Source organism: Hyperolius riggenbachi, chromosome 10 (genome assembly GCF_040937935.1).
Source record: "Hyperolius riggenbachi isolate aHypRig1 chromosome 10, aHypRig1.pri, whole genome shotgun sequence".
In the NCBI taxonomy this organism is placed as follows: Eukaryota; Metazoa; Chordata; class Amphibia; order Anura; family Hyperoliidae; genus Hyperolius; species Hyperolius riggenbachi.
This window is the reverse complement of record NC_090655.1, coordinates 231,806,979-231,830,598: the sequence shown is the minus strand read 5'-3', so window position 1 is coordinate 231,830,598 and position 23,620 is coordinate 231,806,979.

The following is a 23,620-nucleotide window of genomic DNA, read 5'->3' as shown; positions in this document are numbered from 1 at the left end:
GGTCCCGGCCCGTAGTCCCCACCAGCCCGGATCTTCTGTGCTGACATTTTTTTGCAACTTTATAAGATTTTGCAATCGGTTGCATTAATCTATAGGTATACATATCAGAAAGTGCCACCCAACGAATGACTTTAATGTATTAGTGTCAGAAAATGCAACCCAACCTAACCCTATTCTCATTCAGAACCCTCCTCTGGTGGGCAACTAATAACCCCCCCAGAGGGAATTAATAACGCCCCCTTTGCGGGAAACTAGTAACCCTCCACTTGGCAGGCAACTAAGAATACGCCCTAAAGGGCAACTAATACCCCCCCCCCCCTTTGGCGGCCTACTAGTAACTCCCCGCTGGAGTAAACTAATAACCCCTTCCCTTGTTGAGCTACTAACACCCCCCTTCTGGAGGGAAATAAACACTGGAGGTTGCAAAATCTTACTGCCGGGATAAGGGAAAGATGCGCTGCACATGCACTATACAGGAAGTTGCAAAATGTTATGAGTTGGTCTGTCTAATGTACTTTTACTGCAGCAAACATTGTCAAAAGCTTTGCTAGCTATAAATACTGTATAGTCAAGTAACAGCCATGGCATGACCAAACAGAGGACCAGTTGTGGTCTTCCCCTCCCCATCAGCGCACTGTGGTGAGCTCCTCATTACTTGCTTCTGAATCTAGGCACGGGGCAGTGATGAGGTGAGGACTGTGGCCACTGCACAGGAAGAAGCTGTCCAATAGTGATGGGCTTACGAGTACATTACTAGCCTTAAAAGTACATTACTAGCCAAATATGTGATTCTAATGAGGCCTAATAGCCTCAGGTGTGCAGCTGGGAGAGAGGGAGTTAATTACCCAGATGTCCGGTGCTTCTATGCGTATCACACGCTCACATGCACTCAATACTGTGCACTTCCTACTTCCGGCCGGAAGGAGGAAGTGTGCAGTATTGAGTGTGAGATATGCATATAAGCGCCAAACATCTGGGTAATTAACCCCCTCTCTCCAGGCCACACACCTGAGGTTATTAACCACTTGAGGACTGCAGTGTAAAACCCCCTAAAGACCAGGCCATTTTCTGTAAATTGACCACTGCAGCTTTAAGGGCTCGCTGCAGGGCCGCACAACTCAGCACACAAGTGATTCCCCCCCTTTTCTCCCCACCAACAGAGCTCTCTATTGGTGAGGTCTGATCACTCCCCCAAAGTTTTTTTTTTTTAATAATTGTTTGATTATTTTGTTAATAAACTTCTCTTTTTTTACCTTTTTGTCCCCAGCCCTCCACCCCCCGCCAGCCAATCAGCGTGATCGGCTGTTATAGGCTTCAGCCTATGACAGCCAATCACTTTCCTGCCTCTGGAGGGGACAGCTGTGTTACATACAGAGCTGCCTTAGATCGCAGCGCTGTACAGCAATAAAATACGGCAGTTTTGCCATCTAACAATCTCCCAGCGGCGATCACCGATAGGAGACTGAATGCGGAGCTCCGCCATCAGAGCGGGAATGCGCATCAGCGTGCGCGATCGTCTGCAAACCACGCCCCAAGAACCTTACGCCGATTGGCGTTAGGCAGTCCTACACGGCTCATACTGGTACTTTGTTAATCTAATCCAGGGGTGCCCATTAGGTAGATCGTGATCTACCGGTAGATCACAAAGGACTTCATGGTAGATCCCAACCCCACTACATTTTCCATTCTGTATATACAATTTTGCTCCTAAGGCTCAACACACACCATACAATCTCGGTTGTTCAATCTTACCACTTTCATGTAGTATAAGAGCTTATCCAATCAATCATTCAAGGTGGTTTCAATCTGTTGGCCCTTCTACTACATAGATTTGGTAAATCTGTACAACCAAGATTGTATGGTGTGTGTTGAGCCTATAACTGTACACAGGTAGATCCTTTTGACTTGCTAATTGTTTAAAGTAGCTCCCAAGCCAAAAAAAGTGTGGGCACCTCTGATCTATCCTATGGGAACATAATGCATGTGGCGGTGCAGCAAATGAAAGTAGAAATGCTGCCCATAGCAACTGCATCAGTTATATCAGTCAGTGCAGAAGAAAGCATGAAAGTGGAACTACTTTCAAAATCCATTTTTAACAATAGTCGTTTATTTGCAGTGTAACAGCAACACACTAATGATCAGAAACAATATCTGCTGAAGCACTAATGACAGGCCAGGCCATGCAGACATGACAGGTGCTCTTATGTGTGAGCGGGATGTGCTGGTAGCTGGAGGTGGCAGAGGTACAGAAGTCCATTAGCCAAATCTAGGTAAATAACAAGTATATGTGAGGTAAAGCACTTTGGGCAAGTGATGGGACGCCGCGTGTCCACCGCATCACCTCCCGCAGTCATGAGATCCTCTCCGGCGGGCGGCGGCACCGTCACCTGATCATCTCCCGCTCTGCAGGAAGCGTGCCATGTGGGTTGCGTGGTAAACCTCACGTGCGGACACACTAGCGGCGGTACGAGCAGCAGAAGAGGACGCATCTCCGGACTCTCCCCCACCACATACATTCCTGTGTAACAAGAGCCGCCTACTTGCTACAAACATCTCACGGAGGACCGATGGATCAGCAGTGCGCATGTCAGACAACTTCCTGTACGGAGCGCCACCGTGTGGCCGTCAGTAAGGTGACCATTAGTCTAATAAGTCTATAGGAAAATCTGTTTAGGGAGGCAGCGGCATACAGATCACTCCTCCCCCTTGTTCTCCTTCTCCCAGCCAGCAGATAATCAGAGCACAATACACTGTCACATCCAGCTGGGGGAGACGGAGAGGTGATAATAAACTCCCGAGCACCGCACTGGAAGCAGAGGAGACGGCAGCGAGAGACAGGCTGCCTGTAACATGCAGCTTGTGTCTCCTGCTCGCCTCTGTATGATCCTCCCCAGTGCACTCCTCTCCCTCCTCCTCCAGCCACAATAAGCAGCAGCCATAGGGATACATGTCCAATGTGATCAACTATGCAGCCCCTTTTTTATATAGATATATATGCAGTGGCGTAGCTAAGGAGCTATGGGCCCCGGTGCAAGTTTTACAATGGGGCCCCCCAAGCACTCTATACATGACAATTGCTATAGCGCACCAAAACCTGCCAATGGCAACTACAGTGTCAGAGGTGCAAGAAGGGGATGGGGAACAGTTTGTTAATGATTACCACTATTCAAAGTATCTATAGAAGTGATTATTATGAGCACAGGACCAATAGAGAGCTAATACTGTAGTTGAGGGAGGGCCCTTCGGGGCCCCTCTGGCCCAAGGGCCCCGATGCGGTCGCTACCTCTGCACCCCCTATTGCTACGCCCCTGTATATATGTCTTCCTATCTATCTTTACTATGAATCTTTACTCCTCAGTAATAGCTAAACAGTAATGATGATCTAGTTGTAGAAATGACAATAGATGCTCTATCTAGTATTACTATCCAGTAATATATATGTTACATATGAACATCAAGCCATGTTATATATGGTATATACTGTATTACATAAAGTACTTTGGCCAGAAGTGCTCGTGTCACAGGCTCGAGCATCCACAACATGACATCACAACAGCTGCTGCTCAGCGGAAACACGACGGACGGGCTAATAAGGAGTCTCTGCGATGCAGGAGAGTCACATGTCTCTGCTGTACACAAGCTGACGGCAGACGGGGAGTCCGCTACCCACTAGGCATCAACACGGAGCAGCCAGGAACCAGAAGACCGTCCATACACCAGCCCAGAGGAGAGCATTAGTAGTGTGCGCCTGTGCGGAGCTCCCCCTTGTGGCCGTTATTAAGCAATCTTACTGTGAAAGTGTCCCTATTGAAATTTTTTGAAGATGAAAATAAAAAGCGATAGAAGCAAGTTCGATCAGAGGAAGAGAGTGGATTCTAATTCTGATTTCTGCATGTGAGAATCACTGTATGTAAGGCTGCTGAACAGTAAGGCTGTAATGGCAGCGGCTGCTTACAGAGCTGCAGGTAATCAGGGGCGCTGCTGCTGCAAATGACAGTCTACATAGGTAAATAAATGTGTCCTGCATACAATGGGGGGTTTAATCATAAAAAAGGTGACTGTTGGGTAAAGCAGTAACTGTGAGGTAGAGACAAGGGAATGTTTGAGGGCTCGTTTCCACTTGTCCGGCGCGATTCTGGTGCTGAAAACGTGTGAACGAATCCGCATGCGATTGTGGATTCGTTCGCGTTTCCATGCATTTTTTCACGTGAAAGCGCACACGGTATGCGATTTTAACTATGTCAATGCCGGTAAGCATTGACATAGGTTTTTGAAAGAAATTGCAAGAGTAAAACGCTTGCGATTTTCCAATTAGTTACATTTGCGGCGAAATGCGCCCGGGTGTGCGGCGAGTGAATTCTGATGGTTCTGCTGTGCAGATTTTTTCTGCACAGCAAACTTCGCAGATTTTTTGGCTAGTGGAAACGAGCCCGTTTAGTTACATTATTTATGTGAATCTACATGCAGAAAACGCATGCAGATTCGCTGTAGTGGAAACGGGCCCTGAAAGAAATACTGCTAAATTGAATTTAGACTTAAGGTAGCCATACACTGGTCGATTTGCCATCAGATTCGACCAACAGATAGATCCCTCTCTGATTGAATCTGATCAGAGAGGGATTGTATGGCTGCCTTTACTGCACGCAGATTGTGAATCGATTTCAGCCTGAAACCGATTCACCATCTGCTGAGCTGCCGCTGTCGCCTGTCCCCCCCCCCCCCCATACATTACCTGAAGCTGGCTCCCGGCATCTTCTCCGCATTACCTCCCGGCTCCCGGCTGGCATCTTCTCCGCATCACCTTCCGCATCACGACATCCGGCATCCGCGTATAACTTTGTCACTCCAGTGACAGCGGAAGTTCAAATAGAGCGCCCTCTATTTGTACTTCCGCTGTCACTGCAGTGACACAGGAAGTTATACACGGATGCTGGATGTCGTGATGCGGAGAAGATGCCAGCCGGGAGATGATGCGGAGAAGATGCCGGGAGCCAGCTTCAGGTAAGGTATACATGCGTCGATCGTACGCTGCTAGCGATGCGCTCCCTACCCTCGGGCGATCGACGATAATTTCCCGCACGGAGCGATCGACGGGATCGATCTATTTCGGGACGAAATAGATCGAAGTTTAGCGTGAACGATGTGACAGTAGATTCGATCCCGGTGATCGAATCTGCTGTCGATCGGCGGGTAATCGGCCTGGTGTATTGCCAGCTTTAATCTCTATAGAAAAGCTGGAATAGAATTAACTCAGGTACGTCGCTAGGGGTTTTTATCTGCCTACAAACCTGTTGCCATGGTGCCCCGGATGCAATATTGTCGGGTTCCCCGTGAGCATCCCTCCACCCGTAGTGTGCCGACTCCCGCTCCTGCTATGATATGACCTCAGATCGTGGCGACTAGGGAAGCGTACCTCCCAACTTTTTGAGATGAGAAAGAGGGACACTTAAGCCACACCCCTGATCACACCCCCGTCACACCCCTAGTCACGAACACCATAAAGATTTCATAAGAAAAATATGTTGTTTATAATTCAAACCACACTGTTGCTTTCTATCATGGTGCATTTTCCTTTATATTAACATTTTAAAATTAGTAATGTATCAATTTAAAGGATGGGAATAAAGTTTAGAGTCAATCAAACACAATTTTTTTTAGTAGATATATATATATATATATATATACAGTGTTCTCCCCAGAATTTTTTTTCCAGCGGGGTGGCATGAAATAGTAGCCGGGTGGCAGGAAAAAGCAGCCGGGTGGGGCGAGATGAAAATGCAGGGCAACTCTGCTTACAGCATAGGAGGTGGTGAGGAGGTTAGCCGATGACAGCCGGGTGGTCACCAAATCTAGCCGGGTGGAGCACCCGGCTAAAAGAGCCTGGGGAGAACACTGTATATATATATATATATATATATATATATATATATATATATATATATAAATTTATTTCTATGTACATAGAAAGACGGACAAATTTAGGAGGACAGAGCTCCCAAAGTGGGACTGTCCCTCCAAAAGAGGGACAGTTGGTAGCTATGGGGAAGGCAGAGCAGGACGCACTTCAAATGCGGAAGTGACGTCACTAGTCACTTCCTGTATGTGTGTCCTGCTCCGCCTTCCCCAGTCGCCTTGATCTGAGGTCTGTTGCGCTGCTGCCAGCCCTCCTGCCCAGCAAAGCCCCAGGGCCCAGCAAAGCAAATCCCCCAGCCTAGCATAGCCCCCTTCAAAGGAAAGACCCTGGGCCCCAGAACAGCAAAGAAAAGCCCCAGGGCCCAGCAAAGCAAAGTCCCTAGCCCAGAAAAGCTGCAAGTCCAGCCTAGCAAAGCCAAGATCCCGGGGCCCAGCCTAGCAAAGCCCCCGGACCCCTGACCAACAAAGCCCTCAGCCCAGAAAAGCACCCAGTCCAGTCTAGCAAAGCAGAGTCCCTGGGCCCCAGCAAAGCCCCAGGGCCCCAGACCAGCAAAGCCCCCAGGCCCAGAAAAGCCAAGACCCCGGGGACCCAGCCTAGCAAAGCCCCGTGGGCCCAGCCTAGCAAAGCCCCGGGGGCCCAGCAAAGCACCCAGTCCAGTCTAGCAAAGCCCCCAGCAAAGCAGAGCTGCCGGGCCCCAGCAAAGCCCCTGGGCCTCAGCAAAGCAGGGCCTCAGTAAAGCAGGGCCCCAGACCAGCAAACCCCTTTGCCAAAGCAAAGCCCCAAAACCAGCAAAGCCCCTGGGCCCCAGCAAAGCAAAGCTCAAAGCAAAGCTCCCGGGCCCCAGCCCAGAAAAGTGTACATCCAAGCAAAGCCTCAAGCTCAGCAAAGGCTAGTGAAGCCCCCAGCCCAGAAAAGCATCCAAAAATGCCCCCAGCCCAGTAAAGCCCTCACCCCAGCAAAGCCCCAAGCAAATTGCCCAGCCCAGCAAAGCGCTAGGCCCAGCACCCATCAAAGACAGGCCGGCTCAGCATCACCGCCAGCTAGGATGAGGTGGAAGACTGGAAAAAAAGAAGAAGATGGTGAATAAAGACAGCAAAGGTGAGTCCAAGATAAAGTGTGCATTTCAGTATTTCATTTCAGTAACGGTGGCAGATGATGAGGCGGAAGACTGGAAAACAGAAGAAGATGGTGAAGGAAGACAGCACAGGTGAGTCCGAGATAAATAAAGTGTGCATTTCAGTGTTTCATTTAAAGAAAGGTGACAGAAGAAGATGAGGCGGACGACTGGAAAAAAGAAGAAGATGGTGCTAGAAGACAGCACAGGTGAGTCCGAGATAAATAAATTGTGCATTTCAGTGTTTCGTTTCAGGAAAGGTGACAGAAGATGAGGCGGAAGACTGGAAAATAGAAGATGGTGATAGAAGACAGCACAGGTGAGTCCGAGATAAATAAAGTGTGCATTTCAGTGTTTCGTTTCAGGAAAGGTGACAGAAGATGAGGTGGAAGACTGGAAAAAAAGAAGATGGTGAAAGAAGGCAGCACGGGTGAGTCCGAGATAAATAAAGTATGCATTTTAGTGTTTTGTTTCAGGAAAGGTGACAGAAGATGAGGTGGAAGACTGGAAAAAAAGAAGAAGATGGTAATAGAAGGCAGCACAGGTGAGTCCGAGATAAATAAAGTGTGCATTTCAGTGTTTCGTTTCACTAAAGGTGACAGAAGATGAGGCGGAAGACTGGAAAAAAAGAAGAAGATGGTGATAGAAGGCAACACAGGTGAGTCCGAGATAAACAAAGTGTGCATTTCAGTGTTTCGTTTCAGGAAAGGTGACAGAAGATGAGGTGGAAGACTGGAAAAGAAGATGAAGATGAAGATATAAGGCAGCACAGGTGAGTCCAAGATAAATAAAGTGTGCATTTTAGTGTTTCATTTCAGGAAAGGTGTCAGAAGATAAGGTGGAAGACTGGAAAAAAAGAAGAAGATGGTGATAGAAGGCAGCACAGGTGAGTCAGAGATAAAGTGTGCATTTCAGTGTTTCATTTCAGTAACGGTGGCAGATGATGAGGCGGAAGACTGGAAAACAGAAGGAGATGGTGATAGAAGACAGCACAGGTAGGTCAGAGATAAATAAAGTGTGCATTTCAGTGTTTCGTTTCAGGAAAGGTGACAGAAGATGAGGCGGAAAACTGGAAAAAAAGAAGAAGATGGTGATAGAAGGCAACACAGGTGAGTCCGAGATAAACAAAGTGTGCATTTCAGTGTTTCATTTCAGTAACGGTGGCAGATGATGAGGCGGAAGACTGGAAAAAAGAAAAAGATGGTGATAGAAGGCAACACAGGTGAGTCCGAGATAAATCAAGTGTGCATTTCAGTGTTTCGTTTCAGGAAAGGTGACAGAAGATGAGGCGGAAGACTGGAAAAAAGAAGAAGATGGTGATAGAAGGCAGCACAGGTGAGTCCGAGATAACTATATTGTGCATTTCAGTGTTTCACTTCAGGAAAGGTGACAGAAGATGAGGTGGAAGAATGGAAAAAAGAAGAAGATGGTGATAGAAGGCAGCACAGGTAAGTCAGAGATAAATAAAGTGTACATTTCAGTGTTTCGTTTCAGGAAAGGTGACAGAAGATGAGGTGGAAGACTGGAAAACAGAAGAAGATGGTGATAGAAGGCAGCACAGGTGAGTCCGACATAAATAAAGTGTGCATTTCAGTGTTTCATTTCAGTAACGGTGGCAGATGATGAGGCGGAAGACTGGAAAAAAGAAGAAGATGGTGATAGAAGGCAACACAGGTGAGTCCGAGATAAATCAAGTGTGCATTTCAGTGTTTCGTTTCAGGAAAGGTGACAGAAGATGAGGTTGAAGACTGGAAAAGAAGAAGAAGATGAAGATATAAGGCAGCACAGGTGAGTCCGAGATAAATAAAGTGTGCATTTTAGTGTTTCATTTCAGGAAAGGTGTCAGAAGAAAAGGCGGAAGACTGGAAAAAAAGAAGAAGATGGTGATAGAAGGCAGCACAGGTGAGTCTGAGATAAAGTGTGCATTTCAGTGTTTCGTTTCAGGAAAGGTAACAGAAGATGAGGTTGAAGACTGGAAAAAGAGAGGAAGATGATGAATAAAGACAACCTGTTGAAGTTTCTTACTACTATTATGACATGTTATGTGTGCCTAATCCAAGCTCAAAACGGCCGCTATGTGGTCCACCTTAGGGTGGGCTTAGACCTGATCCTCCCCCGCCCCCCGGGCCACCCGCACCGACGACAATGTTTTGCATGCCGTCCTGGCTGTGGCTTTACAGTCCAGGTCCGCCACTGCAGCATTTTCCTCCACGCGGTGTTCCCCGGGGGGCTGGACCAACAATGCAAACTAAGAGCTCATTCCCTATGCTTTAAAGTTGTTGTCCTTCTGGCTGCCTGTCTGCGGGCTCGCTCCCTCTGCCCCCCCGGGGCGCCCGCGACTGTGACAATGTTACGCATGCCGTCCCGGTTGCGGCTTGCATTCCGGGTCCGCCACTGCGGCATTCTCCGACCGTGGGTCGCGGCGGGGGGGCTGAGGGACGTCCCGATCCCCCCGGACTCTCGGGGGACCCTCCCAGTCACGCATTTAGATTGCAATCTACCTGGTGGTGGACTCTGACCTGATCCTCCCCGCCCCCCGGGCCACCCGCACTGACGACAATGTTTTGTATGCCGTCCTGGCTGTTGCTTTACAGTCCAGGTCCGCCACTGCAGCATTCTCCTCCACGCGGTGTGCCCCAGGGGGCTGGGCCAACATTGCAGACCAAGGACTCATTCCCTAATCCTTTAAGTTGATGTGCTCCTGGCTGCCTACTCCGCGGGCTCGGGTTCGTTCTCCCTGCCCCCCCGGGGCGTCCACGACTGTGACAATGTTACGCAAGCCGTCCCGGTTGCGGTTTGCAGCCCGGGTCCGCCACTGCGGCATTCTCCGACCGTGGGTCGCGGCGGGGGGGCTGGGGGGCGCCCTGATCTCCTCGGACTCCCAGGAAACTTCTCCATCCACATGCTTGGTATGCAGCTGCTTAGTCTCTTATTATCTTGAGATGCTTTGATTTTATTTTACTTGACCACACTATGCATAGTCAACCGTTTAGGCAGTGGCCTTGACCCTAAATAATCGTATTTAGCTTCTCCCGACCCCTTATGCACCCCCACTGGCACCCGACGAGTGTCATACAGTTGGCACCCTACGGGAGCATTCGGATACCTCCCAGTATCCACCCTTAAATTTGAGGATACCCTGTCTAGGGCCCGTCCTCTCTCTCTTTAACTTACTTCCCTCTTTCTGCCTTTTTCTGTCTTTCCCTACTACTCCTCCGCCGTCTCGCTACCCCGTCTCTAATTTGCCTCACGAGAGTCTACCTGAAACTCGCACTTTAACCATAACCCATGGCTCTTAATATGATATCCCTGAATGTTCAGGGATTTAACTCCCCAGTGAAACGTTCCAAAGCTTTTTCCTACTTCCGCACTGCACACGTAGACATTGTGTGCCTGCAGGAGACACACTTCCCAATAAGCTATACACCTAAATACCTACATAGCACATTCCCACAATTTTACACAGCTAGTGCTAAAACAAAACAAAGAGGCGTACTTATTGCGCTCAGGAGGTCTGTTAATTTTATATGTAATAAAGAAATTAAAGACCCCGATGGCAGATACCTAATCTTGGTAGGTACTATTCAAGATGTTGAAGTCACGATTGCCACATATTACGCTCCCAACTCGGATCAACTACCCTTTCTGAGACATTTTATAGATGTGTTGGGCGTACACTCAGTTGGCACACTGCTTTTATGCGGAGATTCCAATCTAGTCTTGCGACCCAACCTAGATAGAGACAGCCCCTCGCACCTACATCCTTCATCCGCAGAATCACGTATCGCCAAGCAGTTTAGGGATCTTCTTCAAACGCTTTCTTTAACTGACTGTTGGAGGGAAGTGCACCCTAATAAAAAAGGTTACACCTTTTATTCACACCCACACAATACCCAATCTCGTATTGACCATTGCTTCCTACAAACTAACTCACTTGTAAACCTAAGCAAGGCTGAAATCAAGCCCATCCCATGGTCAGACCATAACGCAGTCCTCATCTCTTTATCCTCACTACTCACCAGGCCCCCGGAGCCCCGAGGGTCCCTTAACCAGTCGCTGTTGTCCGACCCAGTTATCGTCGCTATCTTAGAAAATCACCTTAAAGACTACTTCGCTCACAACTCGAGCGATAATGAGGTTCCTGACTTTGTAATCTGGGAGGCACATAAAGCAGTTCTACGCGGTCATATCATAGCTCTTGCCTCTAACAAAAAAAAGAAATACGCATCCGAGCTGGCCCTCTTGGAACTAACGTATAATGACGCTGTAGATAAATTTAACGGAGATCCCTCCCCTACAAATAGACAATCTAGATTTAAAGCAGAAGAAGCTTTAAACCTTTTCCTTACTAGCAGGGCAGAAAGACACATACGGTGGAGCAAATATAAACTATCAGTAAATTGTAATAAGCCGACCGCTATGTTTGCACGGCGATTGCGACACCCAGACCCCACCTATAAAACAATCAAATTAAATATAGGAAACGGCGCCTACACTTGTAATCCCAAGAAAATAGTGGAAGTGTTCCACAATGGTTTAGCCAAACTATATCAACCTTCCAAGAATACTAACTCCATTCTGCTTCAAAATATCTTACATAACCTATCTTTACCTCCTGTCAGTGAAACCTTCAGACAGTCGCTGGACCAGCCGATAACACCTGAAGAAGTAGTTCAAGCCATTCAATCCTCTAAGATCAATAAAGCCCCTGGCCCCGACGGTTTCCCGGCCCTATATTACAAAAAGTTCGTACATATCCTCGCCACCCCCCTGACCACAGCCTTTAATAAATTATTACAGGGAGAAAAACCTGGCCCAGAGACCTTACTAGCAAGCATTAGTATGATCCCAAAGCCCGATACCGACCACTCTATGTGGTCTAATTATAGACCCATTTCTCTGCTAAATATTGATATTAAGCTTCTAGCAAAAATCCTGGCTACCAGACTTGGCAGAGGCATTGATGAGCTAATAGGCCGAGACCAAGTGGGCTTCATGCCGCGACGCCAGGCGGGAGATAATGTCAGGAGGCTCCTGCACCTGATTTCTACCGCAACAACTACTGGTACTCCCATGATGCTACTGTCTCTCGACATTCAAAAAGCTTTTGATACGGTATCATGGGAGTACCTGTTTGCACTACTGAGCACCTGGGGCTTCGGCGCCAATTTCCTAAAGTGGCTTGGGGCCCTCTATTCCTCCCCCGGAGCCTTTATTAAGTATAGCGGGCACAAATCCTCTGTTTTTCCCGTAGGCAGAGGCACCCGCCAAGGATGCCCGCTGTCTCCTTTATTATTTGCCCTCATAATGGAACCGCTAGCTCTCTTAATTAACCAGCATGCTGACATACATGGAATTGAGCTAGCTGGCAGACATCATAAGCTCTGTATGTATGCAGACGATGTGATACTCACTTTGACCCGCCCTCACGAATCCCTCACCCATCTGGCAGACATTCTCCTAACTTTTGAAGATATTTCCGGACTAAAAATAAACAGCCTCAAATCTAAAGCATTGAATATCTCTCTATCCCCGGAAGTACCGCAGGATTTGCAAAAATCCTACGAATTCAAGTGGGAGCCACATAAGCTAAAATATTTAGGCATCTATTTAACTAGCTCCTACCACTCTCTCTTTGAAGCTAACTTCCCTGCGCTTTACACCGAGATTTTGCAACTTCTGGAATGCTGGAAACGGTACGCGATCTCGTGGCTGGGTCGGATAGCAGCGATTAAAATGTCGATTTTACCCAAATTTCTATACGCATTTAGAGTCCTGCCAGTCCCTGTTCCCCCTTCCTTCCTCAAGAAAGTACAAGCATCATTGCTCTCTTTTATCTGGAGGAACACCGGTCCCCGAATCGCTAGAGAAACCCTTTATAGACTTAGAACAGATGGAGGCCTGGGAGTCCCCAACATATCAGCCTACTATAAATCAGCACAAATAGCTCAATTGACACTCTGGCATGAAGAAAAATACTCTCCTATCTGGTGTGACATAGAGAGCTCCTTCTGTTCGCCTATTTCTATCCGAAATCTCCTCTGGCTCACTCCCACGCAAACTAAACTAATAAAAAACCCTATAATCTCGCACTCATTGCGTGTCTGGAACCAGGCAAAATTAAAGGATAAACTTGCATCCCCTCATTTACCCCTCACTTCATTTTTAGGTCACCCAGATTTTATACCAGGCTTGCATACCTCATCTACCTTTAAATGGTGGCAGCAAAAGGGTTTAATAACAATATATAGCCTGGTATCTGACACAGCACTTAAATCCTTCTCCTTTCTCAGGGAACACAAACAAATACCAGACAAAGAGCTGTTTAGATTTCTCCAAATCTCCCATTTCATAAATAAGTATATTAGGTCCCGAGATTCACTATTAACTAGAACATACTTTGAGCATATATGTGCTACAGACCCTGGATCCCCAGGCCTCATCTCTCAATTATATAAAAATGCAATCTCTCCCCCTAATCTCCCTAAACCACAATACATCCTGAGGTGGGAGCGGGAACTTAATGTTAATTTTGATACTGATAATTTGCAGTACATGTGGAAGGGCATCCGTAGCCTTTCAATAAGCTCCGCTCTAGTAGAGACCCAGTTCAAGGTTCTCTTGAGATGGTACATGACCCCAGACCGTGTTGAGAAATTTTGTCCCTCATCCAACGGTTTATGTTTCCGAGCCTGTGGTCAGCGGGGAACCTATCTACATGTATGGTGGTCCTGCCCAAGAGTACGTAGATTCTGGACCAGGATATACCAGGTAATTTACACTACCATTCGCCTTCGTGTTCCTAAACTCCCAGAGGTGGCTCTCCTGGGTATAAAGCCCCCGGACCTCACAAAAGCACAATATAAACTATTAATGCACATATGCCTCGCTGCCAAGAGAGTAATAGCGGGTTCATGGAAGACTCCCTCACTTCTTTTTAACTCCTTCAAAACTAATCTGAGCCATGCACTCTGTTTTGAAAAAATGAAAGCCATACTAGACGACTCTCTTCCACAATTTGAAAAGGTCTGGAAGCCTTACTTTAGTAACTACTCTCATTGGCTCCCGTCCTCGCTTACAGCGGTATAATACCTTCACTCAATACCCCTAAGTGGTAGCGTTTCGGCGAATGACACCCCCTTCCCCACTCCCTCAACTTTTTCTGTCCCCTTCTTTTCCTACCTCATTCTTCTCTCATTGGATGGTCCTGTCCCATCCACTCCCCGGCTGCTATAGCCCTCGATGTTGGGCTAACAGAACCAGAGGATACCCTCCTCGCTAAGTACTTCTCCAACCTTATAATACTTAAAACTTTGTATTTAGAAGTAGGGTACCAATAGTCATGAGCGCTTATGCCACCATCTCTGAGGTGGCCCTGGTAATAATTCTTGACATGAGCTATTTGTTGACTTAATGGGGTGCCGGCATCTGTTGCCTCGTGCTACCGACACCCACTTTTATATATGTGGAAACTACCTCTGCTTTTGCAGACTCTTCTGTACCTTATCTAATATACATGTTACTTGTTATGTTTCTAAATGTTCTTTGTAAAACATTTGCTTGTTATTTCTCTTTAAAAACAATAAAAAATATTTGTGATAAAAAAAAAAGACAGCACAGGTGAGTCCGAGATAAAGTGTGCATTTCAGTGTTTCGTTTCAGTGACGGTGGCAGATGATGAGGCGGAAGACTGGAAAACAGAAGAAGATGGTGATAGAAGACAGCACAGGTGAGTCAGAGATAAATAAAGTGTGCATTTCAGTGTTTCGTTTCAGGAAAGGTGACAGAAGATGAGGTGGAAGACTGGAAAAAAGAAGAAGATGGTGATAGAAGGCAGCACAGGTGAGTCCAAGATAAATAAAGTGTGCATTTCAGTGTTTTATTTCAGGAAAGGTGACAGAAGAAGATGAGGCGGAAGACTGGAAAAAAAGAAGATGATGCTAGAAGGCAGCACAGGTGAATTCGAGATAAATAAAGTGTGCATTTCAGTGTTTCATTTCAGTAACGGTGGCAGATGATGAGGCGGAAGACTGGAAAAAAGAAAAAGATGGTGATAGAAAGCAACACAGGTGAGTCCGAGATAAATCAAGTGTGCATTTCAGTGTTTCGTTTCAGGAAAGGTGACAGAAGATGAGGCGGAAGACTGGAAAAAAGAAGAAGATGGTGATAGAAGGCAGCACAGGTGAGTCCGAGATAACTAAATTGTGCATTTCAGTGTTTCACTTCAGGAAAGGTGACAGAAGATGAGGTGGAAGAATGGAAAAAAGAAGAAGATGGTGATAGAAGGCAGCACAGGTAAGTCCGAGATAAATAAAGTGTACATTTCAGTGTTTCGTTTCAGGAAAGGTGACAGAAGATGAGGTGGAAGAATGGAAAAAAGAAGAAGATGGTGATAGAAGGCAGCACAGGTAAGTCCGAGATAAATAAAGTGTACATTTCAGTGTTTCGTTTCAGGAAAGGTGACAGAAGATGAGGTGGAAGACTGAAAAAAAGAAGAAGATTGTGATAGAAGGCAGCACAGGTGAGTCTGACATAAATAAAGTGTGCATTTCAGTGTTTCATTTCAGTAACGATGGCAGATGATGAGGCGGAAGACTGGAAAAAAGAAGAAGATGGTGATAGAAGGCAACACAGGTGAGTCCGAGATAAATCAAGTGTGCATTTCAGTGTTTCGTTTCAGGAAAGGTGACAGAAGATAAGGTTGAAGACTGGAAAAGAAGAAGAAGATGGTGATAGAAGGCAGCACAGGTGAGTCCGAGATAAAAGAAGTGTGCATTTTAGTGTTTCATTTCAGGAAAGGTGTCAGAAGATAAGGCGGAAGACTGGAAAAAAAGAAGAAGATGGTGATAGAAGGCAGCACAGGTGAGTCTGAGATAAAGTGTGCATTTCAGTGTTTGGTTTCAGGAAAGGTAACAGAAGATGAGGTTGAAGACTGGAAAAAGAGAGGAAGATGATGAATAAAGACAGCGCAGGTGAGTCCGAGATAAAGTGTGCATTTCAGTGTTTCATTTCAGTGACGGTGGCAGATGATGAGGCGGAAGACTGGAAAACAGAAGAAGATGGTGATAGAAGACAGCACAGGTGAGTCAGAGATAAATAAAGTGTGCATATCAGTGTTTCGTTTCAGGAAAGGTGACAGAAGATGAGGTGAAAGACTGGAAAAAAGAAGAAGATGGTGATAGAAGGCAGCACAGGTGAGTCCAAGATAAATAAAGTGTGCATTTCAGTGTTTTATTTCAGGAAAGGTGACAGAAGAAGATGAGGTGGAAGACTGGAAAAAAGAAGATGATGCTAGAAGGCAGCACAGGTGAATTCGAGATAAATAAATTGTGCATTTCAGTGTTTCGTTACAGGAAAGGAGACAGAAGATGAGGTGGAAGACTGTAAGAAAAAGAAGATGGTGATAGAAGGCAGCACAGGTGAGTCTGAGAGAAATAAAGTCTGCATTTCAGTGTTTCGTTTCAGGAAAGGTGACAGAAGAAGATGAGGCGGACGACTGGAAAAAAAAGAATAAGATGGTGATAGAAGGCAGCACAGGGAAGTCCGAGATAAATAAAGTGTACATTTCAGTGTTTCATTTCAGGAAAGGTGACAGAAGATGAGGTGGAAGACTGGAAAAAAGAAGATGATGCTAGAAGGCAGCACAGGTGAATTTGAGATAAATAAAGTGTGCATTTCAGTGTTTCGTTTCAGGAAAGGAGACAGAAGATGAGGTGGAAGACTGGAAAGAAGAAGAAGATGGTGATAGAAGGCAGCACAGGTAAGTCCGAGATAAATAAAGTGTACATTTCAGTGTATTGTTTCAGGAAAGGTGACAGAAGATGAGGTGGAAGAATGAAAAAAAAGAAGATGGTGATAGAAGGCAGCTCAGGTGAGTCAGAGATAAATAAAGTGTGCATTTCAGTGTATTGTTTCAGGAAAGGTGACAGATGATGAGGTGGAAGACTGGAAAAGAAGAAGAAGATGGTGATAGAAGGCAGCACAGGTGGGTCCAAGATAAATAAAGTGTGCATTTCAGTGTTTCATTTCAGGAAAGGTGTCAGAAGATGAGGTGGAAGACTGGAAAAAAAGAAGAAGATGGTGATAGAAGGCAGCACAGGTGAGTCAGAGATAAATAAAGTGTGCATTTCAGTGTTTCGTTTCAGGAAAGGTGACAGAAGAAGATGAGGCAGATGACTGGAAAAAAAGAAGATGGTTCTAGAAGGCAGCACAGGTGAGTCAGAGATAAAAAACGTGTGCATTTCAGTGTTTTGTTTCAGAAAAGGTAACAGAAGATGAGAGGGAAGACTGGAAAAAAGAAGATGGTGCTAGAAGGCAGCAAAGGTAAGTCCGAGATAACTAAATTGTGCATTTCAGTGTTTCGTTTCAGGAAAGGTGACAGAAGATGAGGTGGAAGACTGGAGAAAAGAAGATGGTGATAGAAGGCAGCACAGGTGAGTCCGAGATAAATAAAGTGTGCATTTCAGTGTTTTGCTTCAGGAAAGGTGACAGAAGAAGATGAGGCGGAAGACTGAAAAAAAGAAGATGGTTCTAGAAGGCAGCACAGGTGAGTCCGAGATAACTAAATTGTGCATTTCAGTGTTTGGTTTCAGGAAATGTGACAGAAGATGAGGTGAAAGACTGGGAAAAAGAAGAAGATGGTGATAGAAGGCAGCACAGGTGAGTCCGAGATAAGAAAAAGTGTGCATTTCAGTGTTTCGTTTCAGGAAAGGTGACAGAAGAAGATGAAGCGGACGACTGGAAAAAAAGAAGATGGTGCTAGAAGGCAGCACAGGTGAGTCCGAGATAAATAAAGTGTGCATTTCAGTGTTTTGTTTCAGGAAAGGTGACAGAAGATGAGAGGGAAGACTGGAAAAAATAAGATGGTGATAGAAGGCAGCACAGGTGAGTCCGAGATAAATAAAGTGTGCATTTCAGTGTTTCGTTTCAGGAAAGGTGACAGAAGAATATGAGGTGGAAGACTGGAAAAAAGAAGAAGATGGTGATAGAAGGCAGCACAGGTGAGTCTGAGATAAATAAAGTGTGCATTTCAGTGTTTCGTTTCAGGAAAGGTGACAGAAGATGAGGTGGAAGACTGAAAAAAAAGAGGAAGATGGTGATAGAAGGCAGCACAGGTAAGTCCGAGATAAATAAAGTGTGCATTTTAGTGTTTCGTTTCAGGAAAGGTGACAGAAGAAGATGAGGCGGACGACTGGAAAAAAAGAAGATGGTGCTAGAAGGCAGCACAGGTGAGTGTGAGATAAATAAAGTGTGCATTTAAGTGTTTCGTTTCAGGAAAGGTGACAGCAGATGAGGTGGAAGACTGGAAAAAAGAAGAAAATGGGGATAGAAGGCAGCACAGGTTAGTCCGAAATAAATAAAGTGTGCATTTCAGTGTTTTCTTTCAGAAAAGGTAACAGAAGATGAGAGGGAAGACTGGAAAAAAGAAGATGGTGCTAGAAGGCAGCAAAGGTAAGTCCGAGATAACTAAATTGTGCATTTCAGTGTTTTGTTTCAGGAAAGGTGACAGAAGATGAGGTGGAAGACTGGAGAAAAGAAGATGGTGATAGAAGGCAGCACAGGTGAGTCCGAGATAAATAAAGTGTGCATTTCAGTGTTTTGCTTCAGGAAAGGTGACAGAAGAAGATGAGGCGGAAGACTGAAAAAAAGAAGATGGTTCTAGAAGGCAGCACAGGTAAGTCCGAGATAACTAAATTGTACATTTCAGTGTTTGGTTTCAGGAAATGTGACAGAAGATGAGGTGAAAGACTGGAAAAAAGAAGAAGATGGTGATAGAAGGCAGCACAGGTGAGTCCGAGATAAGAAAAAGTGTGCATTTCAGTGTTTCGTTTCAGGAAAGGTGACAGAAGAAGATGAAGCGGACGACTGGAAAAAAAGAAGATGGTGCTAGAAGGCAGCACAGGTGAGTCCGAGATAAATAAAGTGTGCATTTCAGTGTTTTGTTTCAGGAAAGGTGACAGAAGATGAGAGGGAAGACTGGAAAAAATAAGATGGTGATAGAAGGCAGCACAGGTGAGTCCGAGATAAATAAAGTGTGCATTTCAGTGTTTCGTTTCAGGAAAGGTGACAGAAGAAGATGAGGTGGAAGACTGGAAAAAAGAAGAAGATGGTGATAGAAGGCAGCACAGGTGAGTCTGAGATAAATAAAGTGTGCATTTCAGTGTTTCGTTTCAGGAAAGGTGACAGAAGATGAGGTGGAAGACTGAAAAAAAAGAGGAAGATGGTGATAGAAGGCAGCACAGGTAAGTCCGAGATAAATAAAGTGTGCATTTTAGTGTTTCGTTTCAGGAAAGGTGACAGAAGAAGATGAGGCGGACGACTGGAAAAAAAGAAGATGGTGCTAGAAGGCAGCACAGGTGAGTGTGAGATAAATAAAGTGTGCATTTAAGTGTTTCGTTTCAGGAAAGGTGACAGCAGATGAGGTGGAAGACTGGAAAAAAGAAGAAAATGGGGATAGAAGGCAGCACAGGTTAGTCCGAAATAAATAAAGTGTGCATTTCAGTGTTTTCTTTCAGGAAAGGTGACAGAAGAAGATGAGGCAGACGACAGGAAAAAAAGAAGATGGTGCTAGAAGGCAGCACAGGTGAGTCCGAGATAACTAAATTGTCCATTTCAGTGTTTCGTTTCAGGAAAGGTGACAGAAGATGAGGTGGAAGACTGGAAAAAAGAAGAAGATGGTGATAGAAGGCAGCACAGGTGAGTCCGAGATAACTAAATTGTGCATTTCAGTGTTTTGTTTCAGGAAAGGTGACAGAAGATGAGAGGGAAGACTGGAAAAAATAAGATGGTGATAGAAGGCAGCACAGGTGAGTCCGAGATAAATAAAGTGTGCATTTCAGTGTTTCGTTTCAGGAAAGGTGACAGAAGAAGATGAGGTGGAAGACTGGAAAAAAGAAGAAGATGGTGATAGAAGGCAGCACAGGTGAGTCCGAGATGAATAAAGTGTACATTTCAGTGTTTCGTTTCAGGAAAGGTGACAGAAGATGAGGAGGAATAATGAAAAAAAAGAGGAAGATGGTGATAGAAGGCAACACAGCTGAGTCCGAGATAAATAAAGTGGGCATTTCAGTGTTTTGTTTCAGGAAAGGTGACAGAAGATGAGAGAGAAGACTGGAAAAAAGAAGATGGTGATAGAAGGCAGCACAGGTGAGTCCGAGATAACTAAATTGTGCATTTCAGTGTTTCGTTTCAGGAAAGGTGACAGAAGATGAGGTGGAAGACTGGAAAAAAAGAAGAAGATGGTGATAGAAGGCAGCACAGGTGAGTCCGAGATAAATAAAGTGTGCATTTCAGTGTTTCAATTTCAGGAAAGGTGTCAGAAGATAAGGTGGAAGACTGGAAAAAAAAAAGAAGAAGATGGTGATAGAAGGCAGCACAGGTGAGTCTGAGAAAAAGTGTGAATTTCAGTGTTTCGTTTCAGGAAAGGTGACAGAAGATGAGGCGGAAGACTGGAAAAAAAGAACAAGATGGTGATAGAAGGCAACACAGGTGAGTCCGAGATAAATAAAGTGTGCATTTCAGTGTTTCGTTTCAGGAAAAGTGAAAGAAGATGAGGTGGAAGACTGGAAAAAAAGAAGAAGATGGTGATAGAATGCAGCACAGGTGAGTCTGAGATAAATAAAGTGTGCATTTCAGTGTTTCGTTTCAGGAAAGGTAACAGAAGAAGATGAGGCGGACGACTGAAAAAAGAAGATGGTGCTAGAAGGCGGCACAGGTGAGTCCGAGATAAATAAAGTGTTCATTTCAGTGTTTTGTTTCAGGAAAGGTGACAGAAGAAGATGAGGCGGATGACTGGAAAAAAAGAAGATGGTGCTAGAAGGCAGCACAGGTGAGTCCGAGATAAAAAACGTGTGCATTTCAGTGTTTTGTTTCAGGAAAGGTGACAGAAGATGAGAGGGAAGACTGGAATAAAGAAGATGGTGATAGAAGGCAGCACAGGTGAGTCCATGATAAATAAAGTGTGCATTTCAGTGTTTCGTTTCAGGAAAGGTGACAGAAGAAGATGAGGAGAAAGACTGTAAAAAAGAAGAAGATGGTGATAGAAGGCAGCACAGGTGAGTCCGAGATAACTAAAGTGTGCATTTCAGTGTTTCGTTTCAGGAAAGGTGACAGAAGAAGATGAGGCGGATGACTGGAAAAAAGAAGATGGTTCTAGAAGGCAGCACAGGTGATTCTGAGAAAAAAAAACTTGTGCATTTTAGTGTTTTGTTTCAGGAAAGGTGACAGAAGATGAGAGGGAAGACTGGAAAAAAGATGATGGTGCTAGAAGGCAGCATAGGTAAGTCCGAGATAACTAAATTGTGCATTTCAGTGTTTTGTTAAAGGAAAGGTGACAGAAGATGAGGTGGAAGACTGGAAAACAGAAGATGGTGATAGAAGGCAGCACAGGTGAGTCCGAAATAAATAAAGTGTGCATTTCAGTGTTTTGCTTCAGGAAAGGTGACAGAAGAAGATGAGGAGGAAGACTGGAAAAAAGAAGATGGTTCTAGAAGGCAGCACAGGTGAGTCCGAGATAACTAAATTGTGCATTTCAGTGTTTCGTTTCAGGAAAGGTGACAGAAGATGAGGTGAAAGACTGGAAAAAAGAAGAAGATGGTGATAGAAGGCAGCACAGGTGAGTCCGAGATAAGAAAAAGTGTGCATTTCAGTGTTTCGTTTCAGGAAAGGTGACAGAAGAAGATGAGGCGGACGACTGGAAAAAAGAAGATGGTGCTAGAAGGCAGCACAGGTGAGTCCGAGATAAATAAAGTGTGCATTTCAGTGTTTTGTTTCAGGAAAGGTGACAGAAGATGAGAGGGAAGACTGGAAAAAAGAAGATGGTGATAGAAGGCAGCACAGGTGAGTCCGAGATAAATAAAGTGTGCATTTCAGTGTTTCGTTTCAGGAAAGGTGACAGAAGAAGATGAGGTGGAAGACTGGAAAAAAGAAGAAGATGGTGATAGAAGGCAGCACAGGTGAGTCCGAGATAAATAAAGTGTGCATTTCAGTGTTTCGTTTCAGGAAAGGTGACAGAAGATGAGGTGGAAGACTGAAAAAAAAGAAGAAGATGGTGATAGAAGGCAGCACAGGTAAGTCCGAGATAAATTAAGTGTGCATTTTAGTGTTTCGTTTCAGGAAAGGTGACAGAAGAAGATGAGGCGGACCACTGGAAAAAAAGAAGATGGTGCTAGAAGGCAGCACAGGTGAGTCCGAGATAACTAAATTGTGCATTTCAGTGTTTTGTTTCAGGAAAGGTGACAGAAGATAAGAGGGAAGACTGGAAAAAAGATGGTGATAAAAAGCAGCACAGGTGAGTCCGAGATAAATAAAGTGTGCATTTCAGTGTATCGTTTCAGGAAAGGTGACAGAAGATGAGGTGGAAGACTGAAACAAAAGAAGACGATGGTGCTAGAAGGCAGCACAGGTGAGTCCGAGATAAATAAAGTGTGCATGTCAGTGTTTCGTTTCAGGAAAGGTGACAGAAGAAGATGAGGAGGACGACTGGAAAAAAAGAAGATGGTGCTAGAAGGCAGCACAGGTGAGTCCGAGATAACTAAATTGTGCATTTCAGTGTTTCGTTTCAGGAAAGGTGACAGAAGATGAGAGGGAAGACTGGAAAAAAGAAGATGGTGATAGAAGGCAGCACAGGTGAGTCCGAGATAAATAAAGTGTGCATTTCAGTGTTTCATTTCAGGAAAGGTGACAAAAGAAGATGAGGTGGAAGACTGGAAAAAAGAAGAAGATGGTGATAGAAGGCAGCACAGGTGAGTCCGAGATAAATAAAGTGTACATTTCAGTGTTTTGTTTCAGGAAAGGTGACAGAAGATGAGGTGGAATAATGAAAAAAAGGAGGAAGATGGTGATAGAAGGCAGCACAGGTGAGTCCAAGATAAATAAAGTGTGCATTTCAGTGTTTCGTTTCAGGAAAGGTGACAGAAGAAGATGAGGTGGAAGACTGGAAAAAAGAAGATGGTGATAGAAGGAAGCACAGGTGAGTCCGAGATAAATAAAGTGTGCATTTCAGTGTTTCGTTTCAGGAAAGGTGACAGAAGATGAGGTGGAAGACTGAAAAAAAAGAAGAAGATGGTGATAGAAGGCAGCACAGGTAAGTCCAAGATAAATTAAGTGTGCATTTTAGTGTTTCGTTTCAGGAAAGGTGACAGAAGAAGATGAGGCGGACGACTGGAAAAAAAGAAGATGGTGCTAGAAGGCAGCACAGGTGAGTGTGAGATAAATAAAGTGTGCATTTCAGTGTTTCGTTTCAGGAAAGGTGACAGAAGAAGATGAGGCAGACGACTGGAAAAAAGAAGATTGGTGCTAGAAGGCAGCACAGGTGAGTCCGAGATAAATAAAGTGTGCATTTCAGTGTTTTGTTTCAGGAAAGGTGACAGAAGATAAGAGGGAAGACTGGAAAAAAGAAGATGGTGATAAAAGGCAGCACAGGTTAGTCCGAGATAAATAAAGTGTGCATTTCAGTGTATCATTTCAGGAAAGGTGACAGAAGATGAGGTGGAAGACTGAAAAAAAAGAAGAAGATGGTGATAGAAGGCAGCACAGGTGAGTCCGAGATAAATCAAGTGTGCATTTCAGTGTTTTGTTTCAGGAAAGGTGAC